Source organism: Mercenaria mercenaria, chromosome 7 (assembly GCF_021730395.1).
Source record: "Mercenaria mercenaria strain notata chromosome 7, MADL_Memer_1, whole genome shotgun sequence".
Classification (NCBI taxonomy): domain Eukaryota; kingdom Metazoa; phylum Mollusca; class Bivalvia; order Venerida; family Veneridae; genus Mercenaria; species Mercenaria mercenaria.
In genome coordinates this window covers 55,192,567-55,217,693 of record NC_069367.1, presented here as the reverse complement: position 1 = coordinate 55,217,693, position 25,127 = coordinate 55,192,567, and the positions used below count along the sequence as shown (strand labels likewise).

At 35.1% G+C, this 25,127-nt stretch overlaps 1 long non-coding RNA gene across 1 annotated transcript; it reads left to right on the top strand.

Moving 5' to 3' along the window:
- The first annotated feature begins 16,440 nt into the window (after window positions 1-16,440).
- LOC128558814 (uncharacterized) lies at window positions 16,441-17,848 on the top strand. The gene is made up of 3 exons (XR_008371942.1): window positions 16,441-16,488; window positions 16,892-16,966; window positions 17,767-17,848. It is a non-coding gene; the product is annotated as an uncharacterized LOC128558814 (long non-coding RNA).
- The last annotated feature ends 7,279 nt before the right edge of the window (window positions 17,849-25,127 follow it).

Sequence of the window (25,127 nt, the reverse complement as noted above, 5' to 3'; positions counted from 1 at the left end):
GTATGTACATAGTATGTTAACAAGAAACAAAGTCCCTTAACTCTGCAATTTTTGTCGCTGAAAGAACCTAACATGCCCCATGCACAACTACTGTTGTTACTGATCAGTTGTGTGAAGTTTCATTAATTGTGTCAAGGGGATGAGGAGAGATGGTGCCAACAAGATTGTGTCTATGTCTATAGTATAGTAACAAAAAAACAAAGTCCCATAACTCTGGAAAAAAATTTCTGAAAGAACCTAACATGCCCATGCAAACTACTGTTGTTACTGATCACTTGTGTGAAGTTTCATTAAATTGTGTCAAGGGGATAAGGAGAGATGCTGTGCACAAGATTGTGTCTATGTATATAGTATAGTAACAAAAAACAAAGTCCCACAACTCTGCAAAATTTTTTTCTAAAAGAACCTAACATGCCCCATGCACAACTACTGTTGGTACTGATCACTTGTGTGAAGTTTCATTAAATTGTGTCCAGGGAATGAGGAGAGATGGTGCGCACAAGATTGTGTCTATGTATATAGTATAGTAACAAAAAACAAAGTCCCACAACTCTGCAAATTTTTTTTCTAAAAGAACCTAACATGCCCCATGCACAACTACTGTTGGTACTGATCACTTGTGTGAAGTTTCATTAAATTCTGTCAAGGGGATAAGGAGAGATGGTGCGCACAAGATTGCGTCTACGGACAGACGACCAGACGGACAGACAGACAGACAGACAGACAGACAACCTGAAACCAGTATACCCCCCCTTACAACTTTGTTGTCGGGGTGTACAACTAAACCCTAGGTGCAGAGTTATGCACCTTGTATCATATGATGTGGGTGATGATGTGGAACAACCACTTTAAGTTTGAAACTAACACATTTCATAATAACAGATATGGTGAAAATGCATCAAAATTAACCTTAAATTCTAAGTAAAAGGGGGCATAATAAATATTGGTGTCAGAGTTATGCATCTTGTGTCACATGATGTGGGTAATAAGGTGGAACATCTATTTTAAGTTTGAATCAAATCAATTTAGTAATAGCTGAGATATAGTGAAAATGCATCAAAATTAACCTTAAATTTTAAGTAAAAGGGGGCATAAATCATGAAAAATTGGAGTCAGAGTAATGCATCTTGTGCCACATGATGTGGGCGATAAGGTGGAACATCTAAAGTTTGAATCAAATCCATTTAGTAACATGAGCTGTCCATAAGACAGCGCGCTCCACTATTTGGGGATTTGACAGTAAAATGAATATGTCTGAATAAGAGACCTCTACTTTAAAAGAGGCATAATTCCATCAAATACACAAATTGGAGTTATTAGGAATGTTACAGCACATGCAGATAATGATGATAAAGATATATTTTGAGTTTCATATCATTATCTTATATAGTTCCAAAGTTATGTCCAGAAAACAAAGTTTGTAAAAAAATTTAAGAAAAAAAGGGCCATAATTGGGTAAAAAAATACAAATCAGTTTTAGGGGGATTGTTACCACAAAGCAGATGAGATGAAATGAACTTTTTAAGTTTCAAGCCCCTTATCTTATATTGCATTAAAGTAGTATCCAGAAAGCAAGATTGAAAAAAAAAATTTATGTAAAAAAGGGGCATATTCTGTAAAAACAAATTGAGTTAGGGGGTATGTAGCCACACATGCAGATGATTTTAAACAAATACTTTTAATTTAAAATACTTTGTTTATCTTTAAAACAAAGAATGTTTTCAAAAATTTTAAAAATGAACAAATCAAATTTAAACCTTGGTGCCGACCTTGGGTAAAATTTGGGCCCAGCCCCATACAATTTTTTTGTATGCGGACAATTATACAAAGTTACAAAAAGAAATAACAATGTAAAAAAGACATGACAAAAAAACAAAGGTTGCCAAAAACTTTAACCTTAATAATAACCAAAGTATAACCCCTTTGGTGACCTTGCCCTTTTGGGGTAAAATGGTCTCAGCCCCTACCCCCCTTTTTTTGTATAATGGACAATTTTTATTTGAAGTTACAGAAGAAAAAAGCAATAGTACAAGACTGTCGAACACAAAACCCCCCTGATGAATTTCGTAATTGCACAAGGAACAAAAATTTAATGCCACGAAAACAAAAGTTCAACCATTCGGTTTAATCGATTTGACCTTTTAACCTTTAACCAACAAGAGATTACAGAGTGATTTTGGGTCCCAAACCATGAGCCATTTTTTAATTCCAAATTTTTAAGACTACTCAAGGTCAAAATCAAGGGCAAATTTTTTCGGAACAAAACAATGTGTTTGGTCCAAATTTTAAAGCGTGGCTTTAAAAAAGGTGAAAGTAGGGATAATTTAATAAAAGGCAAAGTTCATTTCGGTAGACAGAATATAAAGTGCTTTAAATTTGGAGGGTGTAGCTTGAAAATGTAAAGTAGGTAGTATTAAAAATAATGTCAAATTTTAATTTAAAAAAAAAATTCTGCGGTCCAAATCTGAACCTGTACCCTCAGAAATGAGAAAGTGGTACTAGGTCAATCAAACAAAGTTATTTCGTACACAAAACTATGCATGTGTTCAATTTGATGGCTGCAGCTTGAGACAGTGAAATAGGGGGTTCAAATTTTAGGCGCAGTTGAAAAAAGGAAAGTAGGTCACTAGGTCAAAATCAGTCAAATTTTTTTTCGGAACACAAAAATGCAAGTGATCCAAATTTTTAAAACCTGTACCCTTTAAAAAAGTGAAAGTAGGGGCATAGGCAATCTCAAGTTCAAAATTTTTTTAGTAAATAAAAATATCTTGTGGTTCAAATTTGAAGGCTGACTTGGAAAGGAAAAAGGCACTAGGGCAAATCAAGGTCAAATTTCATTTTTGGGAAAAAGACCATTTAGACATGGCCAACCCCCCCGGGCAATTTAACTGAAGGGAAATTCCCGGCAATTAGTGTCTGAAATATTAATTTTGGGAAAGCTTTGAAGAACCATTTAGTTGTGGCCGCATCAGGGGGGTTTTAAAGATGTGGAAGAAAGAATAAGTCAGTGGTGAGGTGGTTTACTCCCTAAATTTTATTAATTTTCATGAACAGTATAGCTATGATGTTTTTAATATGGCTACTGTAAAAAGAAGGAATGGAAGCTAACAGGAACACGAGTGCCAAAATGTCACAATAATGCCCGTCGCAGCAAAGTTCTTTACTCTTACAGCTGTATTTGCAAATGGAATTTTAATTTTGTGGTTGTTTAGTAATCATTGTAAGTCTTTTGTTTTTCTAAGTCCACAAAAAACTCCTTACCAGGTAGAGATATCTTAAAATACACGTAAAATTGGAAAGTAACATCCATGTTGTACCACAGAAAAGTGGTCTTGTTTTTTCCCTACGGTCAATTATAAAAATGTTTCAATATAAGTTATTTATAGTAACAACTAAGGGAAGTTAATCTTAAAAAAAAAAAAAAAAAAAAAAATAAAATTGCAAGTCCACAAAAAATCTTTACCAGGTAGAGATTGGTCAAAATACACCTCAAAATTGGATTTAGCATGCATGTTGTACTACAGAAAAGTGGTCTCGATTTTTCCCTACCACTAGTAATGAACAAGAGTGCAAGAATGTCACAATATTCGCCCGTCACAGCAAATTTCTTTACTCTAGCACCTGTAATTGCAAATGGAATTTTAATTTTGTGGTTGTTTTAGTAATAAATAAGTTTTGTTTTTCAAGTCCACAAAAAAACTCCTTACCAGGGAAGATACCTTAAAATAAAACCTAAAATTGGAAAGTAACATCTATGTTGTACACGAAAAGTGGTCTTGGTTTTTCCCTACGGTCAATTATAAAAAGTTACAATATAAGTTATTTATAGTAACAACTAAGGGAAGTTAATCTTAAAAAAAAAAAAAAAAAAAAAAAAAAAAAAAAAATCAAAAAAAAAATTGTAAGTCCTCACAAAAACTTTACCAGGTAGAGACGTCAAAATACACCTAAAAATTTGGATTAGCATGCAGTGTACAAAAGAAAATGGTCTCGATTTTTCCCATCTAGTAATAAAAAAAGACAATAAAGCTATTTATAGTAACAAAAAAGGAAGAATTTCGAAAGAAGGAACTGCGCATGACACTTCGTCCCATGAGGGTATAATTTGCAATTTACATCAAAACCTCCATCATGAAAAGAAATGCTCCGGACAAAGCCCCTTTTTATCGACCTTTGCCTCTAAGTGTACCTTGACCTTAGACCTAGGGCCCTGGTTCTTGCCATGACACACTCTCGTGGTTGAACATTTTGCCAAGTTATTAAAAACCTCTATGCAAAAGAAGAAATGCTCCGAAAAGGGTTAAAAATTCGTATCCTTTGACCTCAAGGGACCTGACCTTAGCCAAGAGACCTGGTTCTTGCACATAAAACTCCGCCTCATGGGGTGAACATTTGGCCAATTTAATCAAAATCCCCTATGCGAAGAAGAAATGCTCCGGAACAAATTTTTTCATTCTTGTATCCTTTGACCTCTAAGGGGCCCTTGACCTTAACAAGTAACTGGTTTTTGCGCATGAAAACCCCTTCTCATGATATGAAACAATTGTCCAACTTTCATAAAAAATCCCCTATCATAAAGAAGAAGGGTCCGGCCAAAGTCTTTTTGAATTTACCTTGACCTCTAATGTGCCCTTTGCCTTAACCGGGGCCCTTTTTTCTTCGCATGACACTCCGCTCATGAGGTAAACAACGTCCCAAAGTTTTCATCAAAATCCCTTCAGCTGTAAAGATTGCCCCGGGGACAAGGTCTGTGGACGCCGCCCGCCCGCCCGCCCCCCCCCAAACCCCGCCCGCCCCCCGCCCCCAGGGCGTTCCCCCTAATACGTCCCGTTTTTCAAACGGGGGTATAAAAAGTTACAATAAAAGCTATTTAAATAAAACAAAGGGGGGTAATTTTAAAAAGGGAACTGCCATGCACTTCGTCTCATGTTGGGTATAATTGTGCCAAGTTACATCAAAATCCCCCCCATGCATGAAGAAGAAATGCTTCGGACAATTCATCTTGATTACCTTTGGCCCTAAGTGTGCCTTACCTTAGACCTAGGACCTGGATCTTGCGCATGACATTCTGTCCGTGGTGGTGAAAATTTGTGCCAATTATATCAAAAACCCTCATCATAAAAAGAGATCTCCGGACAATTTTTTTTTAAGAAAATAGTAAAGGGGGAAAAACCAAAAAATAGGCAAGGCAGAGTTTTTGTTTTGCACACTGCACTTTCCCCCCAAATTTTCATCAGTGTATGAAGTTTGAAAAAATCCCTCCATACTTTTGGAGTTATGCTCCGGGGCAAAATTTTTTAAAAAAAATAAAAAAAGGGGGAAAAACTCAAAAAAAGCAAGGAGAGTTATTTTTCTTGCACACTGCAAATTCCTCCCAATTGTTTTTATCAGGTTTTAAGTCGAAGAAAATCCCTCCATTCTTTTTGGGGTTATGCTCCGGACAAAATTTTTAAAAAAAAGGACCAGATGGTCCTAATCGCTCACCTGTTTCCCCCATGACCCCGTTTTGAGTATGACATCGTTTTTCTATTAAAATTTTTATATAGTACCTAGTTTTTTTACCCCGTGACCCTTTTGAATTTGATCAAAAATCCAAAATAAAAAAACTGACCAATTTTCATGAAAACTATTTAAAAAAATGGGCCCCTACAAGGTCACAAGGTTTTTTCTATTTTTTTACCCCATTGACCTATTTTCAAAAGGGACTTGACCCTTTTTTGAACTTGACCAGATATCATCAGGTAAACATTCTCACCTAATTCATGAAGATCTCATGAAAAATATGGCCTCTAGAGAGGTCACAAAGGTTTTCTATCTTTATACCTACTGGTCCTAGCTTTTGACTCGCCATGAGACCCAGTTTCAAAACTGACCCTAGATACCATCAAATGTGAACATTCCAGACCAATTTTTTCATGAAGATCTATTGAAAAAATATGGAGCCTCTAGGAGAGGTTTCAATTTTTTGTTCTAATTTTAACCTAATGACCTATTGTTGACCAATTTTCATGAAGATCTTGTAAAATAAATAGCCTCTAGAAGGTCTCAAGGTTTTGTCTATTTTAGACCCCTACAGGAAAAACCCCCCCTAGTTTTTTGACCGCACGTAACCCAGTTTCGATCCTGACCAAGATATCATCAATTGTAACATTCTTCTGACCAATTTTCATAAAGACCCCATGAAAAATTTGAACACTCAAGAGTGGTCACAAGGTTTTTCTATTATTTGACCTCCTGACCTAGTTTATATACGGCACGTAATCCATTTTCGACACATTGACCTAGAAATCATCAAGGGTGAACATTCGACCAATTTTCATGAAGATCTTGGAGAAATATATGCCTCATAGAGAGCACAAGGTTTTTCTTATTTTTAGACCTACTGACCTAGTTTTTGACCGCACGAGAACCCAGTTTCGAACTTGACCAATAAATCATCAAGGTAAACATTCTGACCAATTTTCATAAAGCTCCGATGACAAAAATGTGACCCTCTAAGTGGTCACAAGCAAAAGTTTACGCACGGATAGTAGCAACGACGACGGACGCTGCGCAATCACACAAGCCTCACCTTGTCACACTTTGTGACAGTGAGCTAAAAATAAAAAAAAGGGGAAAACTCAAAAAATAGAAAGGAAGTTATAGTTCTTGCAACACTGCACATCCTCCCAAGTATCTAACAGTGTATGAATCTGAAGAAAATCCCTCCAGTATCTTTGGAGTATGCTCCGACAAGAAATTTTCTAAAGCAAAATCGATAAAGGGGAATAACCTCAAACGCAAATAGGCAAGGTAGAGTTATTGTTCTTCACCTGCACTCCTCCAATGTGTTCTATCAGTGTATAAGTTGAAGAAAATCCTCCATACTTTTTGGAGTTATGCTCCGGACAAGATCATGCGGACGACGGACGGACGGGAACGGACGGACGGAAGCATTTCTAATATCCCCTTCGCCTTTGGCGGGGGGATAACAAAAAACTATGCATTTGGTCCAAATTTGAAGCCTGTACCTTCAAAAATGTGAAAGTAGGTCACTAGGTCAATAACAAGGTCAGTTTGTTTCAGTACACAAACCTATGCATGGTGGTCCAAAATTTGAAGGCTAAAGCAACAGAAATGTGAAAGTATGTCACTGAGGTCCAAGATCAAGGTTCAACTCATGTCAATGTTCCATCTTGCCACTCAACTATACAAGTTGTCCAAATTTGAATGATGTAAGTTTTATGGACATTAGAATCTAAGTTTTTCCCTATATAAGGTCAATTGCACCATGTGACCCCTGGGCGGGGCCCAATTTGATCCCGATAAAATATGAACAAAACTTGGTAAGAGAACCACTATATGAGCTTACATACAAATATCCAAAGCCATAGTCTTTGTGGTTTTGGACAAGAAGATTTTTCAAAGTTTTTACTCTATAAAGTCTATGTAAAACCATGAGACCCCCCATGGCTGAGCCATATTGACCCCTAGGAATAATTGAACAATCTTCGGTAGAGGACCACTAGATGATGTCATATACTAAATATCAAAGCCCTAGGCCTGTGGTTTTGACAAAGCAATTTTTCAATTTTTTTCCTATATAAGACTATATTAAACCATGTGACCCCCGGGTGGGGCCATATTTGAACCCCAGGAAATAATCTGAACAAGCAAATTTCGAAGAATTGGAATCCCCCGCTCGAAAGGGGTCAGAGTTGAGAACGGCCAAAAAAATTATCCAGCAAAAAGTTTAAGAACTGTTACCAAGAAGCAAATAATTTCATTAGTCCAAAATCAAATTAAAACAAAATGAAAGGTTTCATCTGTTTGGGTGGGGCTGGGGGTGGGTTGAGGATACAACATTTACATGTTATATAAATATTGAAAGAAAATCAACAAGAGCTGCGGGAGGACAGCAAAGCTCTACTATTTAACAGTCTTTGACCGCTCAAATTAGATGAGAGTCGAAAAAGGGGCATAATTTAGTAAAAAATTAAAATAGGGTTTGGAACCTGCAAATGCTTATCAGTGCTCATACAGTGGACAATGTATGAAGTATCAATCCATTCCCCTTAGTGGGTACTGCGATACGCCAGCTACAAAATGAATTTAACACCAAAAACTCCCTAATTGAAAAAGGGCATAATTTTGTAAATGCGAAGTTGATTATGATCCATTGCACTCATGTCCCATATCGATGACAGAGAACTAGTGCGTGAATTCCAATCCTTTCCCATTAGTGATACTGAGAACCAGCTTACATACAAAACTTAAACACAAAAATATCTATGTTTGAAAAAGGGCAGAATTTTGTAAAAAGCCAAATAAAGGTTTATGGGACCTTCTTTGTGCATGACAGATCATGACAGTGAACTATTTTGAGAAAGTTTCAATCCATTCCCATTAGTGAGTACTGAGATACCAGCTTACATACAAAACCTTAACCAAATAAATTCTAAGTCGAAAAAGGGGCATAATTTTGTAAAAAAGCAAAATAGAGTTATGGAACCTGTGCAATGTAAGTCAGTTTATCACAGCAAATAAGTGTGTGAAGTTTCAATCCATTCCCATAAGTGGTTACTGAGATACCAGCTTACATACAAAACCTTAACCAAAAATTTCTAAGTCCAAAAAGGTGCATAATTTTGTAAAAAAGCAAAACAGAGTTATGGAACCTGTGCAATGTAAGTCAGTTTATCACAGTGAATAAGTGTGTGAAGTTTCAATCCATTCCCACAAGTGGTTGCTGAGAAACCAGCTTACATACAAAAACTTAACCAAATCGGGGCGCGGACGCGGACGCATGGTCGAGTCCAATAGCTCTACTATTCTATGAATAGTCGAGCTAAAAATGAAAAAAAAAAATAAATAAAAAAAAAAATGGGGGGGGGGGGGGGGGGGGGGGGACCAGGTGTAGGTACACAAATAAACATGTTTATAATAAATGTTCAGGGAAAAAGAATAAAAGAAGTTTAATGAAATTCTTCCAATTGGTTGGTTTGTTATGTACAGATCTGTGGATTTTTAAACAATTAAAGGGCAATAACTATATGGAAAATTGACCAATCAAAAAAAAACTTGAAGGGCATCGTCGCAGTATCTTGGTTCATGTCTGTTTCAAGTTTGATGAAATTCTACTGGCTAGTTACTGAGAAATGGCTGCAGACGGACTTTTTCATTAAATCAAGGGCAATAACTCTGACGGAAATTGACCCATCAAAAAAAAAACTTGACGGGCATCAGCACAGTATCTTTTCATGTCTATTTCAAATTTGATGAAATTCAACCCGTTAGTTACTGAGAAATAGCTGCAGACAGACATTTTTTATTAAATCAAGGGCAATAACTCTGAGGGAAATTGACCAATCAAAAAAAAAACTTGACGGGCATCATCGCAGTATGTTGGTTCATGTTTATTTCCAGTTTCATGAAATTCTACCAAGTAGTTACTGAGAAATGGCTGCGGACGGACAAACGGACGTACAGACGGACAACGCCATTTCAATACCCCCCTCCCCATTTCATCAGCGGGGGATAATAATTTTGGTTGAGGACCACTAGATTTTGCTACATACCAAATAGCAAAGCTCTAGGCCCTATGGTTTTGGACAAGAAGATCAGAAACCGTTCAACTGTTCCTGGCCAATGTGACCTTGACCTTTGACCTAATGACCTCAAAATCAATAGGGGTTATCTGCTGATCATGACCAACCTAACTATCAATTTTCCTGACACTAGGCCCAAGCGTTCTTGAGTTATTGCTCAGAAACCATTTTACTGTTCCTGGTCACTGTGACCTTGACCTTTGACATACTGACCTCAAAATCAATAGGGGTCATCTGCTGGTCATGACCAACCTCCCTATCAACTTTCGTGACACTAGGCCTATGCGTTATTGAGTTATCATCCGGAAACCGTTTAACTGTTCAGGGTCACTGTGACCTTGACCTTTAACATACTGACCTCAAAATCAATAGGGGTCATCTGCTGGTCATGACCAATCTCCCTATCAACTTTCATGATCCTAAGCCCAAGTGTTCTTGAGTTATCATCTGGAAACTGTTTTACTATTTAGGGTCACTGTGACCTTGACCTTTGACATACAGACCTAAAAATCAATAGGGGTCATCTGCTGGTGATGACCAACCTCTCTATCAACTTTCATGAGCCTAGGCCCAAGCGTTCTTGAGTTATCATCCGGAAACGGATTGGTCTACATTCCGACCGACCGACTGACATCTGCAAAACAATATACCCCTCCTTCTTCGAAGGGGGGCAAAACGAAAGATATGACGGAAAAACAAAGGTTGCTGAAAAACTTTAACCTTAACAAGAGCTGTCTCCGTAGGATGACACATGCCCCCGATGGCACTTTGAATGAATAGTTATGGCCGATGTTAGAGTTTAGGACCTTTGACCTACGGAGCTGGGTCTTGCGCGCGACACATCGTCTTACTGTGTCACACATTCATGCATAGTTATTTTAAAATCCATGCATGAATGACAAAGATATGGACCGGACATGCCCATCAATGCACTATCATGAAAAATGATCTTTAACGTCTAAGTGTGACCTTGACCTTTGAGCTACGGACCTGGGTCTTGCGAGTGACACGTCGTCTTATTGTGGTACACATTCATGCCAAGTTATTTGAAAATCCATCCATCAATGACAAAGATATGGACTGGAAACGCCCATCAATGCACTATCCTTTAACATCTAAGTGTGATCTTGACCTTTGAGCTACGGACCTGGGTCTTGCACACTGCACATCGTCTTACTGTGGTACACATTCATGCCAAGTTATTTGAAAATCCATCCATCGATGACAAAGATATGGACCAGACACGCCCATCAATGCACTATCCTTTAACGTCTAAGTGTGACCTTGACCTTTGAGCTACGGACCTGGGTCTTGCGCACTGCACGTCGTCTTACTGTGGTACACATTCATGCCAAGTTATTTGAAAATCCATCCATCGATGACAAAGATATGGACCGGACACGAAAATTGCGGACAGACAGACAGACTGACAGACGGTTCAAAAACTGTATGCCTCCCTTCGGGGGCATAAAAATAGCCGAAGTATAACAGCTTGGTAACCTTGACCTTGGGTATAATGGGCTCAGCAAACACATACATTGTTTGTATAGTGGACAATGTTTATGTGAAGTTATAGTAAGATATAAGTAACAGTAACAAAGATATGACAGAAAAACAAAGGTTGCCGAAAAACTTTAACCAAGAAGGGGCACACCGACGCCGACGGGAGTGGTATAGCCCCCCTATTCTCCGAATAGTGGAGCTAAAAACTGAGATATAGTGAAAATGCATAAAAATTAACCTTAAATTCTAAGTAAAAGGTCCTTTACTCGTGAAAAATTGGTGTCAGTTATGCATCTTGTGCCACATGATGTGGGTGATAAGGTGGAACATCTATTTTAAGTTTTAATCAAATCCATTTAGTAATAACCAAGATATAGATTTCAGGATGCGAAACGACGCAACAGGCCCCGCTTTCACTAACGTTCTCAAAGTGAGAAAATTCTCAGCTCAAGATTGTCTCAGAACTGTCTGAGAATTGTCTCAGCTGAGAAATTTCTCAAGCTGGCTTTCACTAAACGTTTTCTCAAGTCTTGAGATTTTTCTCAGCTGAGCCGTAGTTTTTTTAATACATAAGCGGCCAAATTCTCAGCTTCCAAGGAGTCGCGCACAGTTGCGTCATTATTCGCGTGAATTTTCCCGTACAGATGTCATTCGTCTGCAATGGAGGAAAACAGACACCAAAGCCGCCCGTAGAGCTCCATGGCCAAGAAAAATGCAAACTTCTGGCCATGGAGAAATATATTGAGAACCAGGAGGTTTTAAATGGAAAGTTCAAGGGGTGCGGTGCGGGAGGCGTGTCTGCGGACGAGAAAGATAGGTTTTGGCAAGCTATCCCCGACTCGATTAAATGGGGTAAGTTCCGTTTTTTACACACAAGCTTTATACATAGTTAATTCCCCTTTTATATAGCCTGAAATTAAACATTTGTACGAAACCCGATACGACGGTTGTTTTTCCTGCACAAAATAAAAAAATTCCTTCGAAATTAGATACTAAAAACATAGATTGTAAATAGTAACAGGGGACAATCACATGGATGATAATAGACATAAAGGGAATCGGGGAAATATGAACCAAATGAAACTGGATTTTAGTTTTCATTTTATCGTGATATTGATGTTTATAAACCGCGATACTGAAGATTCTTTTCTAGATCTAATTACCTGTTGGTTTTTAGATGTAAAATTTCTATAAATGTTATAAATAGGGGCGTCATTATTGTTTATTACACCAGTTTGTGTTTCAATGTTTGTGTACGTAGAAGTTACACAACAAAACATATGATATACACAACTGACAGTTGTAAAGTGCAATCAAAGTCGCAGAAAAATTGGCTATTCAGAAAAAAAACATCCCCACCCCAGGTGGCAGGAGTTTCATTTGGTGTTTTGTGTTGTGGTGGGAGGGGTTGGGTGTGGTAGGGTACCCTTACTCCTTTTGCTTATCAGGTCAGGATGATCTATTTTATGATCTGAGAGGGAGAGATGGATATTTTACAGAGGGGAGGAGTGTATTTGGAGGGGCTTGATGGGATTGGAGAGGTCGGCTGGGTGTTAAATATTATAGGAGGGAATTTTTTTACTGATTCTTCAGGGGCTTGGCTGGTGGATATTTTCTGGTGGAACCATGATAAAATGTAGACGAAAGTGTGTAATATGTGATTCACAAGATTCCATGAAATATTTGCAAAGGAATGATATTCAGACTAACTCTAAGGAAGATCCTTATCGGATGGTTTGGATTTATTTAATTATAAGTGCAGTTTCTCCATTCACTTACAAGCAGAAAATGGACTCCAGCCACTTACAAGCAGGAATGGGATGCATCTCAATTATAAACCACAAGTGATATTGTGAACTGCAAAATGAAATGAAATAAGGCACGGGGGTGTACACTATTTGTTTGGTCAGCCCTGATTTTTTGATCAACAGATAATTGTACATTTTTGTGACTTGTTATTTGACTGCTATAAGAAGATGACATTAAAAAGAAGTTCATTTCTATCAAAATAAAAACAATATTTTGACAATTGTAATTGGATAGTCAATTGTGACATAATAGAATTATAACATGAACCATCACGATAATCCACGTAATGTTTTTTGAATAATAGCTCAAATTATCAACTCAGATTTTCAACAGATCAGATTTAAAAAAATGGTAAGTTTCCAGTAAATTATTGATACATTATAAGATCTCTTAATAGTCACTGTCAGTCATTGTCGATTGAGTAGATATGCACATAATCTAGCTCACTTTTTTTTACCGGTAAAAAATTTCATGATGCTTCAGAAAGTTCGAGTATAAAACCTTTTAATCCAAACTTTAATAGCAGGTTTGAAAAAAACAACATTCTTTGTTTATCCAGTAAAAAATTAAAATTTCAATAACAGAATTATTTAATCGATAAACTCAATATTCATATTGTACAGGACAGTATGTCGAAAAAAAAAAATAACAGACCTATTTGAAATTATATGATTATATCATTGTGTATTAATTATTTTCCCTATATAACAAGGAATTTTAAAAGCTTGTTTCTTGACAGCATCATTGTTGTTTTCCCCTTTAGCTTTACATATTTAGCTCACCTGTCACTTAGGGGACAAGGTGAGCTTTTGTGATCACCCTGCGTCCGTCCGTCAACAATTTCTTGTCTGCACGATAGTGGTTTCATTTATGATTTTATTTTAACCAAACTTGCATACAACTTGTATCACTGTAAGATCACGGATCCTTTCTTGAACTGGCCAGATCCCACTATGGGTCCCAGAGTTATGGCCCCTGAAAGGGCCAAAATTAGCTTTTTTGACCTTGTCTGCACAATAGCAGCTTTATTTATGATTTGATTTTTACCAAACTGGCATTCAAGTTGTATCACCATAAGATCTCGATTCCATTCTTGAACTGGCGAGTTTCCCCATTATGGGTTCCATAGTGTGGCCCTGAAAGGGCCAGAATTAGCTTTTTTTCCCCTTGTCTCCCACAATAGCAGCTTCGTTTTGATTTAAATTTTAAATCAACTTGCACAAAACTTGTGTCACAATAAGATTCGGTTCCTTTCTTGAACAGGCAAGATTCCTTAATGGGTTCCACAGTTATGGCCCCTGAAAGGGCCAAAATTAGCTATTTTGACCTTGTCTGCACAATAGCAGCTTCATTTATGATTTGATTTTAACCACACTTGCACACAACTTGTATCACCACAATATCTTGCTTCCTTTCTTCAACTGGCCAGATTCCGTCATGGGTTCAGCAAGTTATGGCCACTTAAAGGTCCAAAAATTTGCTATTTTGGCTTTTGCAGCCATATAGAGACTTCATTTATGGTTTTATTTGATACAAACTTCCAAAATATCTTCAACAACAATAAATCTTGGATTCCATGATAAATCAGATCCAATCATAGGTTCCAGAGTTGTTTAATATCTGATTACCCCCCCTGTTTGGGAAATTTCAAAATGGATTTATTCAGTAAGTACTTACAGGACTTATTTGAAATTTCTTATTGTTATTAGTTGGACTGAGACAATCAGGGTAGATAACTGTGGACTGATTTATGTCAAATTACCTCCCTTTATTTCAAATTAAAATTGTTATATCTCCATAACTACTGAAGATACTGATCTGAAATTTCATTTATGTCAACAGATTTATTAGGCAGATCCTTTTTCTTGTCCACTTACAATAGTTTTTTAATTACTTCCTTTTTACGTTACTATAAATAGCTTATATTTAGTAACACTGTTTTATTATTGGCCGCAGGGAAAACAAGAGACCAGTTTTCTGTGGTACAACATGGATGTACCTCTAATTTTAAGGTGTATTTTAACATATCTATACCTTGTAAGATTTTTTTCTTTTAGGTTAATTTTTTTCCCATTGTTGTTTCTTTCTTTTGGACTTAGATATTTTTTCTGAGGACCTTCTTGTCCTCAAGTGCAATGATAACAGGTGAGCGATATAGGGCCATCATGGCCCTCTTGTTTTTCTTCAAAATTTTTACATTATTTAATACAAGCTTAAGTATTTAGTGTGTGCTTTTTAAGCCGACCTGAGCAATGCACACGTGAGCAATGTCTGCCTTCTGTCTGTTGTCTGTCAACATTTAGCTTGTGTAAGCGATATAGGCTGTGCTTTTTATAACTGATCTTCGTTGGGATTTGGTGAGAATGATTGCCTTGTTGAAATCTAGGTCAGTATAGAATATGGGTCATTCATGGTCACAACTAGGCTTGTCCAACCCAAGAAAATTCTTGGTTAGAAAAAAAAGATTCAGCTACATCAATTCACAATATTGCCCAGTAAGCATATTGGTCATCATACTTTTTAACAGCGTTCAGTTTAGCTGTTATCAATAGGTTAAACTTTAATTAGTTGAGACAGCTGTGTTTTAAATTTATTTGTATTTGAGCATTTTATAAATTTTTAAATTCCCCTTATTTTGATGTTGTAATTTATATTTTCAGCATTTTCTGATGTCCCTGTTAATGTTTCACAAGTAAAGAAACAAGTTAACAAATCAGACAAAGGGGGGGAGAACTTAAAATAAACACATTATGTAAAGAATTATATAAAGATACATTTCAAGTTTCACCCATGATTTTGTTTGATTATATCAGTCAAGTTCAACTACTGTACATGTACTTTAAATTCATAAAACTAAGATAATAGTGAAGATAATTTTTTTTTACAATTATTAAGTGAGTCAAAATAATATAATCAAGTCCATTTTGACTAATGTCTCATCAATTTTAAAAATCATAGCTTTATTACACTAGTGTAAGTATCATTTTTGTGTAATGGCTTTATTATACTCGATCAAAATCAAACGTAAAATAAATCAAGTAAAATCAGTACTGTTGTCAAGTATATGGCACACTCATTAATAATTGAAAAATAAGTCAAAGATATTTCAATCAATTATTTGATTTTTTTCCAGCTAATGAAAAGCTTGACCAGACCAAAAAAACTGGGGGTGGTCGTTTTTTCCAAATTCACTGATACTGAAAAACTCGGTAGAGCCCTTCATCGAAAAAAAGCATTGTCCACGGTCTGACTGTTCATCTGGATACAAAAGGTGCAAAGCATTGCATGAAATTGAATTGTTACAGTAATTGATAAGTTCCTAAGCTTGTTTTAAATAAAATTAACTGTGTATCTAAAGTTAATACTTAATTATTTTAGGGCATAAAAGCAAATATGATGTGGAAATCCCTCAGTTACTATTAGGGGTTTGCTATTCAAACTTAAAAATTATTTACATTTATTATTGGAGTTAACTTTTGTTATTTAATTGCATTATATTTCAGGTGTATTGGGAGCCAGATGCTGTTGTAACCCTGGTTTCCCCGTAGTTTGTTTGGTGATGCGTCTGAGACACTTGAACCTAGGACATGTAATGTATTTTTTAATACCTCCTTTAATCAATGCAAATTACTTCATATAGATGTTTAGGTTGCAATTGTAAATCCCAAATATCTTGATTGAATTTAAAAACAATACCCTGTAAAAGTCTGGAGAGGCTTTTATTTGCAGAGAGCCTTGTTGTTGTAAATTTGCCTTTTTCAAAACATTGTGCCAGCTGCAAAGTTCAAGGTCATAGGCACCCAAGTTGACCTTTTAGATAGATGCAATAAATGGAGAATAATTTGCATTAGTTGAGATATAAACAAATTATTGTTTTCTAATTGTTGGCAATGTTAAAAAAACCAACAAAGTTAACTATGATAACTAACATTAAAAACATTGTGCATACCGCAATTCCCAAATATAAGATGTTCTGAAATGTCTTATTTTAGTCAGTCCAGAGAAGAAAAATGTGAGTGAAGAAGTTTGTAATGTGGACCATGAAGTACACAAGATAGACGTCAAAGGTAAATGTATACATTTTGTCGGGCCTGCTTGCGGATGCGAAGACATAGTTGTCCAAATGGCTGTTCGGTGTATTTTTGTGCATATGTGTGTGTGTGTGTGTGCGTCTGTCTGGATTTGTTTATGCGAACCATAACTTTGACATGCATGGAGCAAACTTGTTTTTATTTGGCTGAATGTTAACCACATGGGGTGTCATGCGCCCAAAACCCCGGGTGTAAGATGACTCTCATGCTGTAAATGACGTATTCGAACTACATATATGTAGAAGATTTATGTAGTAATATATATTTTTACAGATCCGATTCATTTTCCTATTAAACAAAGAAGGAAGGAAAAACAGTGAATTATCATTTCGTTTAAAAACAGATCACTGTTCTGAGTCACAATTATTACTCATGGCGTCAAGCGGCATAGCGGCTCGTGGAAAAGAAAAACCCATTGAAAACGGGCAAATATTTAATGCATGTCATCAAGGGGTGTACTTAAAATCCTTTATAACGTGTTAGAATCGAAATAATATATTCATTTAGTGATTTGCTCTTGAATAAATCATTGCTTGTCGTTCAGATGCGTATTATTATATCACTCGGGCTACGCATCTGAACTCCAAGCAATGATTTATTCAACGACAAATCACTAGATGAGATATATTATTTCTTAATTTTATTTAAAAAACGGAATCAAAATTCAATACCTTGACAGTTCCTACTGGTTCCTGAAAGTATATATCTTGATTCAAATCGTATAATAAATATCTCTCTTTATGTATATAAATCTATATCAATTGGTATGTTTTCAGACAGTATAAGCAAACTTAAGAGGAAGGAGCAGAAAATCCCAGATTTAGAGAGAGAGAATCTCTTACTTGATAACAAGCGGATAAGTTGGACATTGAAAAGGCTTCAAAAGGAGACTTTGAAGATAGAAAAAGAACACTGAAAACAGAAAAAGAAACATTAAAAATACAAAATGAAAGTAAAACTTGAAAGGAGATTTGAAAAAATGGATTTGGAAATTGGGAATTTAAAATTAAAAAAAATCACTTCTAGAATTTCACTTGCAAGGGCTGCAGAAGAACCATTTGCTGGTCAGCCTTTTAGGTGAGCAGTAAGAATAAGTAGAGCTATCCCACTCGCCCCGATGTCAGAGTCACACCTTGGGTTTAAATTATTGGGACATGTCCACATTTTGAAAAAAAACGTCTGTCAGTCACAATTTCCTTGTGAAAATGATACAGAACCACATATTGTATTTGATTTTAAAACAGACTTGCATCAACTTGTGTTGGCATAAAATCTCAGATCCCTTTCGAAAACAAATGGATTTTTAAACAGTAAGACTTTTAGTAAGGACTCATTTGAAATTTCATTTTTTCATAAGTTGGAATGAGACAATCAGGGTAGAAAAACTAAGGACTGAATTTATGTCAAATTCCTCCTTTATTTCACAAATCAAAAGGGAAAAACTTGTTAACACTCTAGAGGTCCATTTTTGGCCCAATCTTAATGAAACTTGGGCAGAATGTTACCCTGATAAAAATCTTGGATGGAGTTTGATATTGGGTCATTGGTATCAAAAACTGTTCAACAGGTCAAATCAAAGGGAAACAGCTTGTTAACACTGTAGAGGCCACATTTATGACTGTATCTTCATGAAACTTTGTTAGAATGTTAATATTGATGATCTATAGTTAAAGTTTAATCTGGGTAGGTGGGGTCAAAAACTAGGTCACCAGGTCAAAAACACAGGAAAAGCTTGTTAACATTCTAGAGGGGAATATTTATGGCTGTATGTTCATGAAACTTGTCAGTATGTTAACTTAATGTCTTTAGGATAAGTTTGAAACTTGGTCATGTCGAGTCAAAAACTAGGTCACCCGGGGCAAATCAAAGGGAAAAGCTAGTTAAAATTTTGAGGTTACTTTATGACCATATCTTAAAGAAACTTGGTCAGAATGTTAATCTTGATGATCTATAGGTCAAGTTTAAATCTGGTGTCAAAAACTAGGTCACCAGGTCAAATCAAAGGAAAAGCTTGTTAACACTTTAGAGGCCACATTTAAGACTGTATCTTCATAAAACTTAGTCAGAATGTTAAACTTGATGATCTGTAGGTCAAGTTCGAATCTTGGTCATGTTGGGTTAAAAAGTAGGTCACTAGGTCAGATCAAAGGAAAAGCTTGTTAACACTCTTAGAGGCCACATTTAAGACTGTATCTTCGTAAAACTTAGTCAGAATGTTAAACTTGATGATCTGTAGGTCAAGTTCAAGTCTGGTCAAAAACTAGGTCATGGCGTCAAATCAAAGGAATAAACTAGTTAACACTCTAGAGGGCCCTTTATGCCCTCTTTGTTTAAATCTTAAGCTTTCAATGATTTTTAATCAACATGCAGGTTGTTTCCCTCCCCCAAAAACCCGATATCATGGCCCCCCCCCCCCCCCCCCCCCCCCCCCCCCTTTTCAACACACACCCCACCCCGATCTGTCATTGTGACGTCATACTGCTCTCTTAATTTTCTGCATGTCTTTTAAATTTGTACTTGGATATATGCCCGAGTTCAGCAGCGATAATATTGTGCAACTTTAGGAGCGCAATATTATCCGCGGAAGAACAGTGCATAAATAGAGAATAATAGGTTAGGCCATAGATGAGAAAGTTTATTGGCGAGGTGGAGGAGGTTATCGGGTGAGCTGAAAGGGGAACCTGATAAAATTCCGGAGCCCAGCCAGATAAACTTTCTCCATCTTAGGCATAACCTGTTATTCTATTTATCTTGTCAATTACTTCAAATTTTTCCCTATTTGGCCCAATTTATTTTACAAAAATAAGTGTGCAACAACCGCTTTAATGACGTCATATTCGTAAAGACGACGCTTATATAATGACATGATTACGGCAAATCGCAATTAAAATTCTTCGTTTTTGAATAAAAATCATTATTTGACCACTCATTTTCTTTAGTTCGGGGCATTTCCATCACAAGATGATGGTTTCGTTGCAAAATTTCTTATGACAACAATATCGATCATAAGGTCACATGATCAACTGACCGTATATCACTGGTCACATGATCAAATGAAGGTATATCAAGAAAGATATACGGCACCCTGATGTCGGGTCAAAAATACTGCAAGTGACAGAATAAATCAACATACAAAGTTAATAACCTTTTTATTACATACCCATGATCAAATGATTAATTTATTTCATAGTTATCATTATGTAAGAAAATACAGGTAAAATACAAAAGAATTCTCAATAACATGTAAATAAACAAATCAAAACTGACGGGCATTATTTTCCGCGAAAATGACATCAACTTGTTTTCGCCCAAACTCTAGTTAGATGTGGACCATATATTTTCATCAGTTCTTTGGGTAGTAGAGCATGCTGTCAACAGACAGCTCTTGTTATGTCTTCAACCACAGTTGTTTGGCAGACATATTGATTTACTCCTGTGTGTCCATGTGCCGGTATGTGTATGTGTCTGTCACAAATCTTTTCCACACTCTTGAGTCGAACATTTCATATCAGATCTTCCCTAGACTTGAACAGTATGTATTTGCCGTATGTCCTCGGCATTTTTTTATAACTAGACAAATTGGTTTTAGGCACTGCAGGATTAAGGTCATTGAAAATCACGCTACACACACATGTCAGCAGTCTAAGTCGAACATTTTTATCTGTGGGGTCATCAAACTTGATCAAAAGGGGTTTGCCAATAAGACCTACTGACCCCAAAAACTTCGGGTCATCATTTTTTTTTGTCCTAGGCGTAAATGTTCTAAAGTTATCATCCGAAAATGTTTAGGACACAGGGTGTGCCCGCACTGATACATTTGTTACAAATAAGTGGCAATAACTCAAAAGTTTTGCAGTCTTATGGGGTATAGTCTCAACAAACATTTTATGAAAAGGATTTATTATTCTGGGCAATATACTTTTTGAGCTACGAGCATCACAAACAAAAAATCCACTATTTTGGCTATTTCAAGGGCCATACCTCTGTAAGAAGCACCAAGATTCTCGAGAAGAATGCCAAGTGTGCTAGGTAACATCATGTGCCTTCTTTTAGCCCACATCTTTATGAAAGTTAGTCAGAATGTTCACCTTGATCATATCTAGGTCAAGTTCGAAACTGGGTCATGTGCCGTCAAAAACTAGGTCAGTAGGTCAAATAATAAAAAAAAAACCTTGTGACCTCGCTAGAGGCCATATGTGTACCAAAATTTATGATTCTAGGCCCAAGTTTCTCAAGTTACTATCCAAATACCATTTAACTGTTCATGGTTACTGTGACCTTGACCTACTGGCCTCAAAGTCAAACGTTACATGTATTTTCTGATGTTACTCCTGTGTACCAAAAATTATGATTCTATGACCAAGCATTCTCAAGTTATCCAGAAACCAATTTTCTGTTTAGGGTCACTGTGACCTTTACCTTTGACATACTGACCCTCAAACTCGAACTTGACCTATAATTCTGATGTTACATCTGTGTATCAATTTTTTTTTTATATCAGTCAAGCCTTTCATGAGTTATTGTCTGGAAACCATGAAAACCAATGGACGGACCGACTGACAAACAGACCTTCCAACCGACAAGTTCACTCCTATATACCCCCTATGTGGTTGTATAATAAGTCTTCATCTAAGTTGGATTACTAGCAAAATCAACCCAGGTACTTCTGAATTATGGCTCTTGAATTACCAAAAATCACTCTGTACACAGATTAAAGTCATGCATGTTTTGGTGCAAGGCTGACTCAGATATATGACTATCCAGATGATTATAGGCAGCTGTGAGAGGCATGCACATTTTTAGCTCACCTGTCACAAAGTGACAAGGTGAGCTTTTGTGATCGCGCGTTGTCCGTCCGTGCGTCCGTAAACTTTTGCTTGTGACCACTCTAGAGGTCACATTTTTCATGGGATCTTTATGAAAGTTGTTCAGAATGTTCATATTGATGATATCTAGGTCAAGTTCTAAACTGGGTCACGTGTCTTCAAAAACTAGGCCAGTAGGTCTAAAAATAGAAAAACCTTGTGACCTCTCTAGAGGCCATATATTTCACAAGATCTTCATGAAAATTGATCACAAAAACAAACAGGTTTTAAAAGAAAAAGCTGAAAAAATTATTTCTTCCGGGGATAATAAAAAGAAAAGACCCCGGGGGCCCAAACCCCTTTCAGTTTCTTCTGGATTTTTTTCTCCTTTTTTGAGAAACAAACTTAAATTTAAAATGTTGATTATTAAGCCTTTGAACAAACTCAACACAATCATGTTTCACTTGCCAAAAGAAAACTGTTTTAGCCTTGTTAACAAGTCAAAGTACGATGACATCGAACCCTTTGTATCAAGAAAAAAATATGAAAAGCGCGTTTAATAAAACAACAAAAACAACATTGTTTGGAAAATAAAAAACGCATTATTTTGAAGATATCATCAAAATAAAAAATTCGGAAAAAAACAAGATAAAAAAACAGCTTACTTTTAAATTGATATTTTACTAAATGAAAAATACAGAAATATGCGATCAAAAAAACAACAGAAAACAGCATTAGTTTTAAAGACCAGCTTTACATAATGAAAATATCGGAAAAACAAAAAGATAAAAAAAACGCATTATTTTATATGATAGTTCTAAAGAAAAATACGAAATATGCGACAAAAAAAAAAACAGAAAAAGCATTATTTTTAAAGATCATGCTACATAATGAAAATAAAGGAAAAAAAAACAAGAAAAAACAACGCATTACTTTTAAATATTGCTACTAAATAAATATACGAAATATGCGATCACAAAACAACAGAAAACTGAAATTAGTTTTAAATGAAATACATGCGAAAATATGGGAAAAAAACAAAAGAAAAACAACAGATTTAGTTTTAAACAACTTAATTACAAATATAGAAATACCGTTCGAAAAAAAAAAAACAAAAAAACGAAGCAATCTAAAAAACAACAGAAAAGCATTAATTTTAAAGTGAAAATACATAATAAAAAATTTTGGAAAAAAAACAAGATAAAAACAACAATTTTCAAAAGAGATACTATCTAATGAAAATTAGAAAAAAGGATCTAAAAAAAAAACAGAAAACAACACGCGATTGAAAAAAAACACCCATCTAAAAAAAAACAGCATTATTTTAAAGATATACTTAAGTAAAAAATTTTAAAGACCGAATCTAAAAAACCAAAAAAAACAGCTTTGTTTTAAAAATAAAAATCGAAAAAAATTTTTTTTCCCCGGTTAAAAAAAAGCTCAAGGGAAGGGGCGCAAACCCCTTTCAGTTTTTTCTGGTTTTTTTTTCCCCTTTTTTTTGAAAATAAAACTTGCAATATAAATTTGATATTTTAAAGTACTTTGAAATCAAACTCAACATAATCATTGTTTCCTTGCCAAATTTGAAAAAACTGCTTTAGCCTTGGAAACAAGTAAAGACATGAACATACGAATACGTAGATTAATAAAAAAAATATGAAAAGCGCGCCCTAATAAAACAACAGAAAACAACATGGACTGGAAAAACGACAAAAAACAAATTATTTTTTAAAACTGTATTATAATGAAAATATCGGAAAAAAAAAACAAGAAAAAAACACATTATTTTTAAAATATGATGTTACTAAATGAAAAATACAAAATATGCGACAAAAAAAAAAACAGAAAACAGCCTAGTTTTAAAATATGCATACTAATGAAAATATAAAAACAACAAGATAAAAAAACAGCATTATTCTAAAATGATAGTCTAAATGAAAAAATACGAATATTGCAATCACGAAAAACAACAAAAAACGCATTATTTTTAAAAGTGATACAACATAAAAAAATATCAAAAAAACAAAAGATAAAAAAACAGATTTAGTTTAGATATTTATTAATGATAAAAATAGAAATAGCGTGAAAAAAAAACAAAAAAAAAAAACGCAATCTGAAAAACAACAAAAAAAACTGCATTAATTTTAAAGATGATACTACAAATAAAAATATTGGGAAAAAAAAACAAGATAAAAAAACAAAATTATTCAAAAGCATCTTATCAATGAAAAATTAGAAAACCGGTTTTAAAAAAACAAAAAAAAACAACACGCATCTGAAAAACAAAGAAAACAACAGCATTATTTTTAAAGTGATACTTGAGTGAAAAATTTTGGGCCCGCAATCTAAAAAAAACGAAAACAACAGCTTGGGTTTTTAAAAAATGAACAAGCTGAAAAAATTATTTCTTGGGAAAATAAAAAATCAAGAGGCAAGGGGCCAAAACCCCTTTTTCAGTTTCTTCTGGTTTTTTTTCTCCTTTTTTGAGAAAAAAACTTTGCAATTATCTGTTGATTTTTAAAGCACTTTGAAATTCAAACTCAACCAATCTTGTTTCACTTGCCAAATTAAAAGAAACGCTTTAGCCTTGGAAAAAAGTACAATACGATAAAACATAGGGATACATTTTCTAATGAAAAATACTGAAAACGCGATCTATAAAAAAAAGAAAACAAAATGTATCTGGAAAATGACAGAAAACAGCATTAGTTTTGAAGTCATGCATACTAATAAAAATATCAAAAAAAACAACAAGATAAAAAACATCATTATTTTAATATGATATTTTAAAAATGAAAAATACAGAAATCCGCGATCAAAAAAAAACAACAGAAAACAGCATTATTTAAAAAGATCAGGCATAAAAATAAAAATATCGGAAAAACAACAAAAAAAACAACAGCTTTACTTCTAAAATGATAGTACTAAATGAAAATACAGAAATATGAAACACGAAAACAACAGAAAACTGCATTAGTTTTAAAGATGATACATACATAACGAAAATATCGGAAAAACAACAAGATAAAACAACAAGATTATAGTTTTCAAAATACTTACTTAATGATAAATATAGAAATACGTGATGAAAAAACAACAGAAAACAAAACGCAATCTGAAAAACAACAGAAAACTGCATTAATTTTAAAGATGATACATACATAATGAAAATATTGGGAAAAAAACAAGATAAAAACAACAACATTAGTTCTAAAGATGATACTTATCTAATGAAAAATATAGAAAACCAGGATTTAAAAAAACAACAAAAAACAACACGCGATCTGAAAAACAACAGAAAACAACAGCATTAGTTTTAAAGATGATACTTA